This window comes from Equus quagga, chromosome 2 (genome assembly GCF_021613505.1).
Source record: "Equus quagga isolate Etosha38 chromosome 2, UCLA_HA_Equagga_1.0, whole genome shotgun sequence".
NCBI classification, from domain to species: Eukaryota; Metazoa; Chordata; class Mammalia; order Perissodactyla; family Equidae; genus Equus; species Equus quagga.
This window is the reverse complement of record NC_060268.1, coordinates 127,748,609-127,761,521: the sequence shown is the minus strand read 5'-3', so window position 1 is coordinate 127,761,521 and position 12,913 is coordinate 127,748,609. Positions and strand designations below refer to the sequence as shown.

Sequence of the window (12,913 nt, the reverse complement as noted above, 5' to 3'; positions counted from 1 at the left end):
CAGGAAGTGTTTTAGGAATGAACCTGAAGCTTTGGGTTCATTCTGGGCTGTGAATTGAGCTCTTAGGTCATTCTAAGAACTGAACTAATTTATTTCTTGAGCAACTGCTAAATTGAGGCTGACTTCAGACTAGGGATTAAGCCTGATTTGGTTGAAAGTGGGTAAGGGAACAGTCCAGTTTGCCAAGCTAGTCATCTCTCTCTGGCTTTTTCTTCAGTAGTTCAAAGTTCAGATGATATCAGATGGCAATCTTTATTCTTTTAACCTTTGCCTTCATGGAAATAAAGGCTGAACAGGTGGCACTAACTATATTTCTCCCTGGCTTGTGAGTAAACAGTAATGAAATGCCTGGAAGGGCATATTTCTTCTAATATTCTACATTTGAGCAACTTCAGCTTCAAGACTTTGCTTTTGCCTGTGACTTACACCATAGCAGACATAGTCCATTCTTGCCCAGATGATCTCAAGAAATACCCATGAACTGAACTGGATAATGGATTTGGTCTCCTTGTATTTAAGTGATGAAGTACATCACTGAGAGGGTTGTTAATTCTCCCACTTTCTCGAGTTTGAGGACCAGAGTTAGTATGTCGAAGATAAGACAAACTTAGGCAAGTTAAATGTTAGTGAAGCCTCAGACAAAAGGAGTTGGTGTGGGCGTGCGGTAAGGGAAGCGCTGCTTGAACATTGAGCTAAAGAGTGTTTATAAACATTGGTAGATAGTTCACCCCTTCCCCTTTCTCTTCTGAGAGGGAGAGCTCTGTGGTCAGGCAGAAGAGACTAAAGAAAGATGAAGCCAGTTGAAACAAAAAAGGAAAAATATTTGGAGGGCTCTGAATGATTCTCGGCAGTGTGTTTAAAATCGTCACCATGAAAACGGCCGGATCTTCCTTTTCTGCGACAAGTTTGACGTGTCACATCTTCCTTTGTGGGCTTCTTGGCCAGCTTAGTTCCAGACGTACATTTCACTAAGGTCGTGTTCTCAGCCTGTCTAAAACACAACTCTTTTTTTTTTTCATGCAGTTTTCTAACAGCTTTTGAAGTACGTACCTGAAAGCCCTCCTTGGATTATCGTGGACTCAGCTGAGTATCAACATGGGGAATGGACTGAGGCGTAGACGCTGACCTCAGGTCCATCAGTACAGATCTGGGTAACTTAATAAATAAAATGTGGTTAGTGCATAACTGGATAACGATAATAACGATAACCAATGACTGGTAATGCTTCCGTACATTGTATTCGTGAATGAGTGTAAATCTGCAAAATGGAATTGGATCTTTTGAAAAATGTCTTACTGTGAATCACAAACATACAAAACTATCATCACAAATCACCAGTCTGTTGGAGCTCAGAACTGGGAGTCTGTAATTAGGATACAGTCATTCTATGTGTGTCCAACTCAAAACAAACCTATTAGGATAGAATGGAAAGCTGTGGTTTGCTAAGAGAGAAGCAAATGGATAAACGAATCAGGCCATTTCCCTTCTCTATTTCAAAGCTATAAAATATGTAAACGAGCAGAGATCACAATGTTTATAAACGTGCTTCTAAGCTATCTCTTATCTGAAAGCCTGTTGCTTAACACAGTGGGACAATTCCACTCAGAGATGATAAACAATAGTTGTCTTTATGGGCAAAAAATGCTAGAAAAAAAAAGGAACGTCGTAGGATTGGGCTTTGAAGGCAATTTAAGAAGCTGCTTTGGGTAAATTTGGCTGGAGGAGGTGATTTTGCAGTTGGTCCTTTAAGGCTACACTCATCTGCCTACGGCTTTGCTACGTGTTTCCTGTCCACTCCATGCCCTTGAAAAGCCCCTGCTGCTTATGGAAGCTTGGGAAAGGCTTGTAACCCCCGAGACTACTTTGAACCACTGTTTGACACACCTGTAAAGTGCAGTGAAATTGATAATCCCCTACTCGAAAACCTTTTTTTTCAAGTGCTTGTAATCAGATCAAGATCATATATATATATTTAAATTCTTAAGTAATTTGTAATGTTCACAAATTGACTTATTCTCTTAACAGCAACATTTTCGTTTTCTTATGTTTATAACTCATTGTTATCCTTTTAAAACTGATAAATAGATGGATGTTGATCACATTCTATCTATAAAATTCCCTCTGCATATAAGAATTTAAAGTTATACATTATATCAGTTCAAAACAAAGCTCATTTGGAAATATGAACTTTCCCCTAAACCACACTTCTGCACATTAACTTATTTTAATCTATGTACATAAGCCAAATAAGTTTAAGCCCTTTTTTAAAACTTAATTTTTGTCACAGGAATATTTTTTGTCAAAGCTTAAAAACCAGACAAGCACTTTCAACTCTGTTATCTATTTCTTCTGGTATTTACCTCATTGACTCTATATGATATGTATCTTCTATTTCCTGAGTCATTTTAAAACGTTACCTACTGATTTCCTGTTATATCAGATGAGGATTTAGCTTTCTTTTTCTTAAATCACTTCTTTTCTCCACTTCTCTTTTGATATAGGTATTATTCCTTTGTTGTTGTTGTTAAATCAGTATTTAGAAGTTATACTCATGACTTTTGTACTACTTTTTAGGCAATTTCTCCAATTTTATCTTCTATTGAAATTTAAATTTTCTCTGTCATAGTCTTTGTTTCTTTTTCTTTCTTTTTTTGCTGAGGAAAATTTGCCCTATGCTAACATCTATTGCCAATCGTGCTCTTTTTGCATGTGAGCCACTGCCACAGCATGGCCACTGATGAGTGGTGCAGGTCCTCACCTGGGAACCCAAACCAGGCCGCCAAAGTGGAGCGCACCAAACTTAACCACTAGGCCACTGGGACTGGCCCATGGTTTTTGTTTCATAGAGCTCTTTATTATTATTTGATAGTTCTTTTTTATTTTGGAAATAAGAGGAGTAACAATAAACAATGTAATTTCTACATCTAAGAAGAGATTCAGATACACATTTGGAGAGAAAGGGAGTCACAGAATTCGAAAGGATGAAGAGCGGTTTGAGGGCATTGAGGGAGAAAGAAGGTAACAATTTTGTTGCTGCTTCTGAGAGTGGTGGCATTCTCATAGCTGCCCGTCCCCAGTTTCTAGAAAGTAGCTTATTTTAGCGCTGGGCTGTTCTTGGAGGCTTTCAGCCATTACAAGAGAAGAGTCTCCACCTTGAGATGATGGAAGAAAAACCTCTGCGACTTAGTCTGCTAAATTCTGCAGTGATTTCGTTTCATCACCAGCTGGTCCATATACCGTGACTTTTTACTCAGTTATAGGTACACATTTCTATAAATGATTTCCAGCTGAATTATCAATTCTGCCTCTTGTTAATTTTTAGTAATAGTAGGACTCAAGTGTTTTTACTTATTCTTTTAACTCTAAATCTTACCCTATCTTGATACTTTTTAGCTTATCTTGCTTGTTTTCCCAGGCTAATGCTCTTCTTTTCTTAGAACTGAATGCACCATATCTTGTCTTGTTATAGCAGAGCTTACAATGTATGCATATATCTATTATCCTTATTTCATTTACAGACAACTCTAGTGTAGTGTTTCTCAGAGGTCATTCTCTTATTAGCTGAAATTAAACTGCTCAAAGCTAATTAAGAACGCTGTAAAATGTAACCAGAGAATATAAATGTTTAATACTATCAAAATAAAAAATACTGGAAAATGTGTCAGAGAGTACACCTTTAAATCATTCCCAGAAAGTTTTATTAGGAAGTTCTCTATAGATTCATATAAGCTTTTTATCAGTTATGGCTTTTCCTAATTAGCCTGAAATTAAATTTCTGTTTTTTGAGTTTAAACCTCTTGCTAGGAAAAAATTACTGAATTTTTTTTGTGTCTTATGGTTCCTCCCCCACAGCCCGCAGTTCTCTTTTTAGTTATCATCTTGTTCTTGTTTCATGGATGCAATATCTTGTTTCCCTAAAGATATTGTAATTTTTAAGTTTTCTTCTGTTTCCTATGTTCTTTTTTTTTCTTGTTTGGTTTAATTTCTGCCTTTACCATGGGAAACTTTTCTTGAGTGTCTGGTAATCTTTGGCTGTGTTTGTATTTAAAAGTGAGGAATTAAGCTAATGGGAAGCTCTGTTTGCATGTGTAGGGCTTATCGACGTTTGGGTTTTGATGTAGATTGGATCATAAGCTGGCTTTTTTTAAAATTGAGAAATAATTGTGTAAGTTTAAGGTGTACAATGTGTTGGTTTGGTGCATTTATATATTGTAATATGATTACTGCAGCAGCATTACCTAGCACCTTTATCATGTCACATTTTTATCGTTTCTTTTCTGTGTTGAGAACAGTTAAGATTTAGTCTCTTAGTGGGGCCAGCCCTGTGGCATAGTGGTTAAGTTTGGTGCACTTTGCTTTGGTGGCCCAGGTTCACCAGGTTGGGTCCTGGGTGTGGATCTACACCATGACTCGTCAGCCATGCTGTGGCGGCAACCCACATATAAAGTGGAGGAAGATTGGTATGGATGTTAGCTCAGGGCTAGTCTTCCTCAGGAAAAAAAAAGAAAAAGAAAAAGATTTTAGTCTCTTAGTAACTTTGAAGTTTACAGTACAGAACTGTTTACTGTAATCATTATGTTGTGCCTTAGATCTCCAGAACTTATTTATCTTCTAGTTATAAGTTGTATCCTTAAACAACGTCTCCCCAATTCCCTCACCCCCTAACTCCTGGTAACCACCATTCTACTCTCTGTTTTTAGAAGCTGTTTTTTCAGATTCCCCATGTAAGTGATATCATACAATATTTGTCCTTCTCAGTCTGACTTATCTCGGTTAGGATAATGCCTTCAACGTCCATCCATGTTGTTGAAAATGGCAGGATTTCCTTCTTTCTCATGGCTGAATAATATTCTGTTGTGTATATATACCACATCTTTATCCATTCATCCCTTGACGGACACTTGGGTTATTTCCATATCTTGGCTATTGTGAATAATGCTGCTATGAACACAGGTGTGCAGATATCCCTTTGAGATACTGATTTCAGTTCCTTCAGATAGATACCCAGGAGTGGGATTACTGGATCATGTGGGAGTTCAATATGTAGTTTTTTGAAGAACCACCATACTGTTTTCCATAATGGGTGTATCAATTTATGTTCCTACAAACAGAGTGTAAGGGTTCCTTTTTCTCTACATCCTCGCCACTATTTGTTATCTCTTGTCTTTTTGATAAAAGCCATCTTAACAGATGTGAGGTAATATCTCATTGTGGTTTTGATTTGCGTTTCCCTGATGATTAGTGATGTTGAGCACCATTTCATATACCTGTTGGCATTTCTAAATCTTCTTTGGAAAAATGTCTCTTCAGGTCCTTTGCCTATTTTTTAATTGGATTATTTTCTTTTTTGCTATTGAGTTGTATGAGTTCTTTATATGTTTTGGATATTAATGCCTTATCAGATATGTGGTTTGTGAATATTTTTTCTCCTTCTGTAGGTTGTCTTTTCAATTTATTGATTGTTTCCTTTGCTGTGCAGAAGCTCTTTAGTTTAATGTAGTCCCACTTGTTTATTTTAGTTTTTGTTGCCTGTGCTTTTGATGCCTTATCCATGAAATCATTGCCTAGACCAGTGTCAGATCTTTTTCCCTAAGAGTTTTATGGTTTTAGGTCTTACATTGAAATCTTTGATCCATTTTGAGTTAATTTTTGTGAGTGGTGTGAGATAGGGGTCCGGTTTCATTCTTTTGCATGTGGATGTCCAGTTTTTACAGTGAAGAAGCTGTCCTCTCTCCATTGTGTGTCCTTGGCCCCCTTATCAAAGGTCAGTTGACTGTACCTGTGGGGTTTATGTTTGGACCCTCTATTCGATTCCACTGATCTGTGTGCCTGTTTTATCCAGTACCATACTGATTTGATTACTGTAACTTTGTAACATAGCTTAAAATCGGGTATTGTGATGCCTCTAGCTTTGTTCTTCTTTCTCAGGATTGCTTTGGCTACTTGAGGTATAAACTGGCTTTTTTAGTACATTCCCCAAATATCAGCATCTGTAGAGTTTTTTTAAAATAAACTTTAAAAATATTTAGAGTACTTTTAGAGTTACAGAAAAGTTGCGAAGATAGTATAAAGAGTTCTCATGTACCCCACACCAGTTCCCACTATTGTAAAATTTCACGTTAGTGTGGTGTATTTGTTGTAATTAATGAACCAAGATTGGTACATTGTTATTAACTAAAGTCCACAGGTTATTTAAATTTCCTTAGTTTTTAGCCTAACGTCCTTCTGCTGTTCCAGGATCCCATCCAGGGTTCTTCATTACATTTGCTTGTCATGTCTCCTTGAGTTTCTCCTCTGGGCTATGACAGTTTCTCAGACTTTCCTTGCTTTTGATGACCTTGATAGCTTTGAGGAGGACTAGTCACATTATTCTATAGAATATCCCTCAATCGGGATTTTTCTTGATGTTTTTCTTAGGATTAGGCTGTAGTTATGGGTTTTGGGGAGGAAGACCATAGAGGTAAAGTGCTGTTCTCATCACATCATATATAAGATACAGTAGTGCGTCACTTAACTACATTCTGAGAAATGTGTCGTTAGATGATTTTGTCATTGTGCAAACATCATGGAGTGTGCTTATACAAACCTAGGTCGTACAGCCTGCTACACACTAGGCTGTATGGTACTGATCTTATGGGACCTTCATCATATATGCAGTTAGTCATTGACTGAAATGTTGTTATGTGGCACATGATTGTACATACCATCAACATGGCCTACCTGTTGATGTCAACCTTGATCATCTGATTGAGGTAGTGTTTGTCAGGTTTTTCCACTGTAAAGTTACTCCTTCCCCCGCCTTTCCATACTGTACTCTTTGGGAAGAGGTCACTAGGCACCACCCACACCTTAGGAGTGGGGGGTTATGCTCCACCTTCTTGAGAGGGGAGTATATACATAAATTACTTGGAATTCTTCTACATAAGAGATTTGCCTTGGAGCCGGCCTGGTGGCACAGTGGTTAAGTGCACACGTTCTGCTTTGGCAGCCCGGGGTTTGCCGCTTCGGATCCCAGGTGCGGACATGGCACCGCTTGTCAAGCCATGCTGTGGTAGGTGTCCCACATATAAAGTAGAGAAAGATGGGCATTAGCTCAGGGCCAGTCTTCCTCAGCAAAAAGAGGAGGATTGGCAGTAGTTAGCTCAGGGCTAATCTTCCTCAAAAAAAAAAAAAGATTTGCCTTTTCCTCCCCTATTTATTTATTTATACCAGTTTGGATTAATGGATATTTATACTTTGGGTTATAATCCAATAATACTTTATCTTGTTGCTCAAATTGTTCTAGCTTTGGTTATTGTGAGCTGTTTCACTTGGCTCCAGTGTCCCCTTGACATATCCCCATCATTTTGGTGCTTGCTTTGTTTTTTTTTTTAAGCATTTCCTTATTTTCTGGTGCTACAAGATGCTCCAGGCTCTTCTTGTATATACCCTGCCCCAGCTATAGAATCAGACATTTCAGGGCCGGCCCCATGGCAGAGTGGTTAAGTTTGTGTGCTTCTCTTCGGCGGCCCAGGGTTCACCGGTTCAGATCCTGGGTGCGGACATGGCACCACTCGTCAAGCTGTATTGAGGCGGCATCCCACGTAGCAGAGCCAGAAGAACCTACAACTAAAATATACAACTATGTACTGGGGGCCTTTGGGGAGAAGAAGAAGAAAAAAGATGTTACCTCAGCTGCCAATCTTAGGGGAAAAAAAGAATCAGACATTTCTCTGAGCAGCCCTGACTCCTTTCTTTTTGGAGGAGGTATTAGAATGCAAGATCTGGGTACTGGGTGTGCTAGTTGCTACTGGGTATCATTGCTTCTGGGGTCTCTCAGCTGACAAAGCGAGGAAATACATGAATGTACTAACCCAAGTACATGCACATATCTACAAATCTTTCTATATACATATATGTATATATCCATCTATATCTATGTTAAACTAATAGTGAGTTTATACTGATGTCCTCAACTCTAATCCGGTAACATGCGTCGTTCTAATCCCCCTCACCCATGCTTGACTGTAACCTCTCACTCCAACAGTGAGAAACCTCCCTCCTGCCATCCACCCTCCATTTACTTAATTGTCCAATTCCAGTATCCATGTGTAGTGATTTCAGAATTGTTAAGCCGAACTCCTATGGGAAACAGCATTATCAGCCAGAGTACAGTGCTATGTATAGTTCCTTTTGCCTTTAGTCTTGCTGACTCCATTCATTTCCAAAGTTACTTAGGTTAGCATCTTTTCTCCCCATCCCCGTCAGTGAAGGTATTTCATACATTTGTAATACAGTTAGATTCTTTTGTTAGTCTGTATTACATCTCTGATCTAAATATTTTCTTAAATTCACATACATTAAATTTATTCTTTGTACTCTAAAGTTCTGGGGGTTTTGACAAATGTATTATGTCACGTATTCACTGTTACAGCATCATACGACATAGTTGCACTGCCCTAAAAACTCCCCTGTGCTTCACTTATTCAAACTTCCTCTCCGAATTCCTGGCAACTGCTGATCTATTTGCTGTGTCTATGGTTTCGCCTTTTCCAGATCTGTAGCTGTTAAAATTTTTCTCTCAGATCATTTAGTTCTACCAGAGGAAAAACTGGATCCCCCCCAATCTCTCCTGCCCCCCACCCACCGCCCCCTGTGAGGGAGGAAGGGGATGTTTAGAGATAGATGTCTGCTGCTGGAAACCAGACAGAAAACAGTGGTTTGGGGTCTCATTGTTTGGTTTGGGGATTTCACTTGGTGGCCTTGTTTTCAGTCTTGTGCCTCACTTCCGCTTCTCATGGTGCCTGATGGTCCCCAGTCTAGAGGCTGTTGAGCTCAGTCTCTCAGAGAATAAACTCCTAGTCTCCTGTAGGGGAGGGAGTTGGGTGGCCATTCATTGCTCTGGGTGGAGGGGCACACCTGGGGCCTAACTGCTTTCTAATATAGACTTTTAGCCCATCTCTTGTTTGCATCTCTATGTCTTGCCTCCTGCTTTTCTGAAGTATCCAGGCCTCCAATTTCTGATTATTTCTAGTGTCACAAATACCATCGCTCAATTCTCAGCAGAATCCCTCTGCTGGCCCTTAAGGTTTTGTTTCCTCTGCTCAGCTATTACTTCTCTGTCAGCTTTTTGTCTTCCAAAATTATATTAAGATCTCTTATCAATCACTACTTCATTTCTCCTTGTTCTTGTGGGTTTATGCCATGTTTAACCAGAAGTGTGACTTGTGTTTAGAAGTTGGCAGTTTTATGCAACTGAGATTGTAATTACTCTGAAAAATGTTAAAAGCCATAGGAATTTCATTTTCTTGTATCACTAGTCTCTCGGTATGTATTTTGCAAATACGGCTCTTAGTGTACAATGATGTAAAAAACAATTGTGTGCAATTGATTTTTTCATGAGCACTCACTGTCTTCTCTTGTGTTAGGAATAAATCTTTAAAAAATGATCAGTCGCGTTCTTTGGAAACTTGCTGAGGTTAACATTTCTGCTTCACTTGTAGTTGCTCCCATGGAGACACCATAGTAACTGTCACTATTGGCAGGGCTTGGAAGTTTCTACATTGACTCTCTTTTCTAGAAGTTTGCTCTCTCACACACTCTCTTTCTTATTCTTTTGCAGCAAGTGGAATACCACAGGTTAGATTGATTTATATAAGGAACAACTTAACTTTGGACTTATCATTAACAAGAACCTGGGACAAAATTCAAGATCTGTTTTCTTTAGGAATAGGAATAGACTTATTTATAAAATTCCTAACTGTTCCTATAATTCCAGTAAATGGAACTATACCTTCTAATGGTTTGTGGTTATGTTCTGGTGAATGTGCTGAAAGGGCTGCACGCATTTTTCTTTTCCTAAGGGATCAAATGGGATGAGATGAAATAGCAGTTTTAAGAAGGGGTCCCTAGCCAGGTGAAGGCTTAGATTGAAGAGATGCTTTTAGTGTGCCCGCTATGGGCCACATGCCTTCCCTTATGTGATGTCATTTACTTTCATTCTCATAGTGACCACTGAGGCAGCTGTGAACCCACTACAGATATGAACTTGGAGCCTTCGCCTTCAGTGAGGGCAGAGCCAGAGTGGGAACCCAGGACCTGTGTGCTTCCCAGTGTGCTATCTGGGGCTTTGGGCTGGTTTTCCCAGCTTAAGTCCCATGTTTTCCCTGTGCTTTGCTTCCAGACCAGTGAAAGCCAGTGTAGCACAGTGGTTAAGCCTGGACTCTGAAGCCACGCTGCCGGCATTCAAATATCTATTCCACCATGTGCAGTTGGGCTCTGTGCCTCAGTTTCTCCATCTGCAAAATGGAGAGAATGACAGTTGCTGTGGGAATTAATATTGTAAAACACCTAGTTAACCATATGCAAGTGTTTACTAAATAAACAGGTAAATTCTATTGGACTTCTAGTCCTCCTCTGTGCTCAGTAGTTAAAAGAAAGCAGATATTATCCTTAGGCCTTGCTGTAAGGGAGAGCTTTTCAGAAACAAAGATGTGTACAGAGGTGAGAGAGTTTCCCTTCTTAACTTCTTCCCTTCCTTTCCTACCGATTTGGGCCACTTGGGTAGAACACTTTAACTAAAATGTCACTTAGCAGTGCCAACCCTCAAATGGGTGTTCTTAAGCAAAATCTAAGTGCTTATAAAACTTAGACCCAGATGTCCTTGAATAGCTATGTAGAGCTTTAATAAGGGTGAAAAATTCCAAAGTTTAGACTGGGATAATCAGATGAGTAATAGTAAAATAATCGAATTATTTTGTCTTTATATAGTAAAGGGGCTGAGCTAGGTGACTCCAAATGCATGTGACTTTTATAATCATTAAGCTTCTTGGTTTGATCCACTAACTCAGACCTGGAACGCAGATGCCTATGTGCTTAGATAAAAATGGAATCATGTAATAGATGAAAATCCTCTGGTGTCATTTCCTCATTAAAATTTCCAAAGGCTGCCTATCTGGTGATAGAAGCAAATGCGAGATTGCAGAGATCTTTGGTTATGACTTTGTGTCTTTTTGTCCACTGGTCATTATAACCTCTGTATCCCTATGTTGAATAAATTAATGGTGGTGCCATCCTGCACTGCAGAGGTTACTTTTTATTTATTTTTATTGTTTTTTAAAGATTTTATTTTTCCTTTTTCTCCCAAAGCCCCCCAGTACATAGTTGTGTATTTTTAGTTGTGGGTCCCTCTAGTTGTGGCATGTGGGTTACTGTCTCAGCATGGCCTGATGAGCAGTACCATGTCCACGCCCAGGATTCGAACTGGTGAAACCCTGGGCCACTGAAGCAGAGCACGTGAACTTAACCACTCTGCCACGGGGCCAGCACCCGGAGGTTACTTTTTAAATGGAGGAATTAAGACGATTACCATTATCACTTGTGGGCAGGTGACTGGCCCCATGATTTCATCCTCAACCAGTGCAGACTTAGGCATAGCATGCCTATTACAGAATACCAACAATTCCATCTGGTTTGGGGAACTGAATAGTTTCAACAACTGAAGGTTAACCTTTGCTTGGATGATAGACAAAGTAAAGGAGCTGAAAGGCAGGGCACAGTCTGAAGGGTAAACAGACTGAAAAGGATAAGGTTTCTCAATATGGGAGATGGTTTTATATCAGTCTAGAAGAGTGATCTACAAGAAGAATATCTGGAGTAATTTTGATCAAGTAGTGCAGGCTTCAGCTAGACTTCCAATGGCTCATCTACGGGATGGATGGGTAAAGAGCACTATTGGAGAACCAGTGGCTTCTGAAGAGGCAGCTGTTGAATGTTCTCTCACCAGGCAATTGTTTGGTAATTGTTTTGATTAATGAGATTGTGCAGTAGAAGGGCAAACAAAGCTGAGGCTGCTAAACTGACGAGGAAAACACGTTTTTTCCCTTGTATTGAAGAGCATGTGCTGTGTAGAGCAAGAGACACTGGCGTGCCCAGCCAACCTTCATTGGCATCTGGTTGGTTGCTAATTTTAGGAAGCATTTGATTAGTATTTGGCAAGTTATGGTCAGGAATTCCTTCATTTGCCTTTTTCCCCCACTGGGAAGACCCTTTTGAAGTGATATCTCTGTATTTGGTTTTCCAAGAAGTTAGACTTCTTGATAATAACCCAATAGAATGCTGCTGCTATTAATAGTTATCAAGTGGGTATTTATCACATGGAGAAATAAGGGAGGCAATATAATATATTGGTTAAGGGCTGAGCCCTGGAATCAAACTCCTGGGTTTGATTCCTCATTGTATCATTTACAAGCTTTGTGATTTTGAATAAGTCACTTAACCTTTCTAGGCCTCAGTTCTCATCTAAAAAATGGGAATAGTGCTCCATCTGTGCTCCATCTATATTAGCTGCTGTTGTTAACACCGTTGTTGTTGTTGATTTCCTTAGCTGACCAATGACTGTGGGAAGAGTGCAAGGTCTGTGGTACCAGCACATTGGCCCCTTCCTGGGACCTTCTCACATCAAGTATGTTGAGTGAGATAAATGAGTAAACCAAATACCTTAGTGGCGTGAGACATTTGCCATCTGTAACTTCAATTTTTCTCCTCAGCAGCAGCTTCCCAGTGAGTATTGGTGACTTCAGTTCATTCTTTCTAATGCATATTTTTTTCTGGGTCACTACCTGTGAAGTCAAGGTTTTTAGCTTAACATTGTGGCTAGATAAACATTTATTGATTCTTTTCCATTACCAAGAGCTGTTAGCTAAGAGATCTGACCTGTCACAAATGGAGGAATTTGTTCCAACGTTCTTGAAATCTCCCTGACCAGGACAAAGTTTAGTCTTAAGACAGTGCCACAGAGGAGCAGGAAGTCATGGAGTTATACTGCTGGGTTGAGGAGAAAACGACGAAAGAGAAAAGCCTGAGAGTAGACATTTGCAGAGCAGCTCACCCGGTTGAAAGTTGGCAGTGTTTTACACCCAACATCTCAGAAGAT

At 39.6% G+C, this 12,913-nt stretch overlaps 1 protein-coding gene across 1 annotated transcript in view; it reads left to right on the top strand.

Annotated features, from left to right (window-relative positions):
- The first annotated feature begins 178 nt into the window (after positions 1–178).
- The window catches only part of HKDC1 (hexokinase domain containing 1), a 60,639-nt gene continuing 47,904 nt past the window's right edge, over positions 179–12,913 (top strand). Inside the window, exon 1 of the mRNA XM_046651837.1 lies at positions 179–1,151. The gene's annotated coding sequence lies outside the window, so the exon portion shown is untranslated. The remainder of the gene's footprint in view (positions 1,152–12,913) is intronic.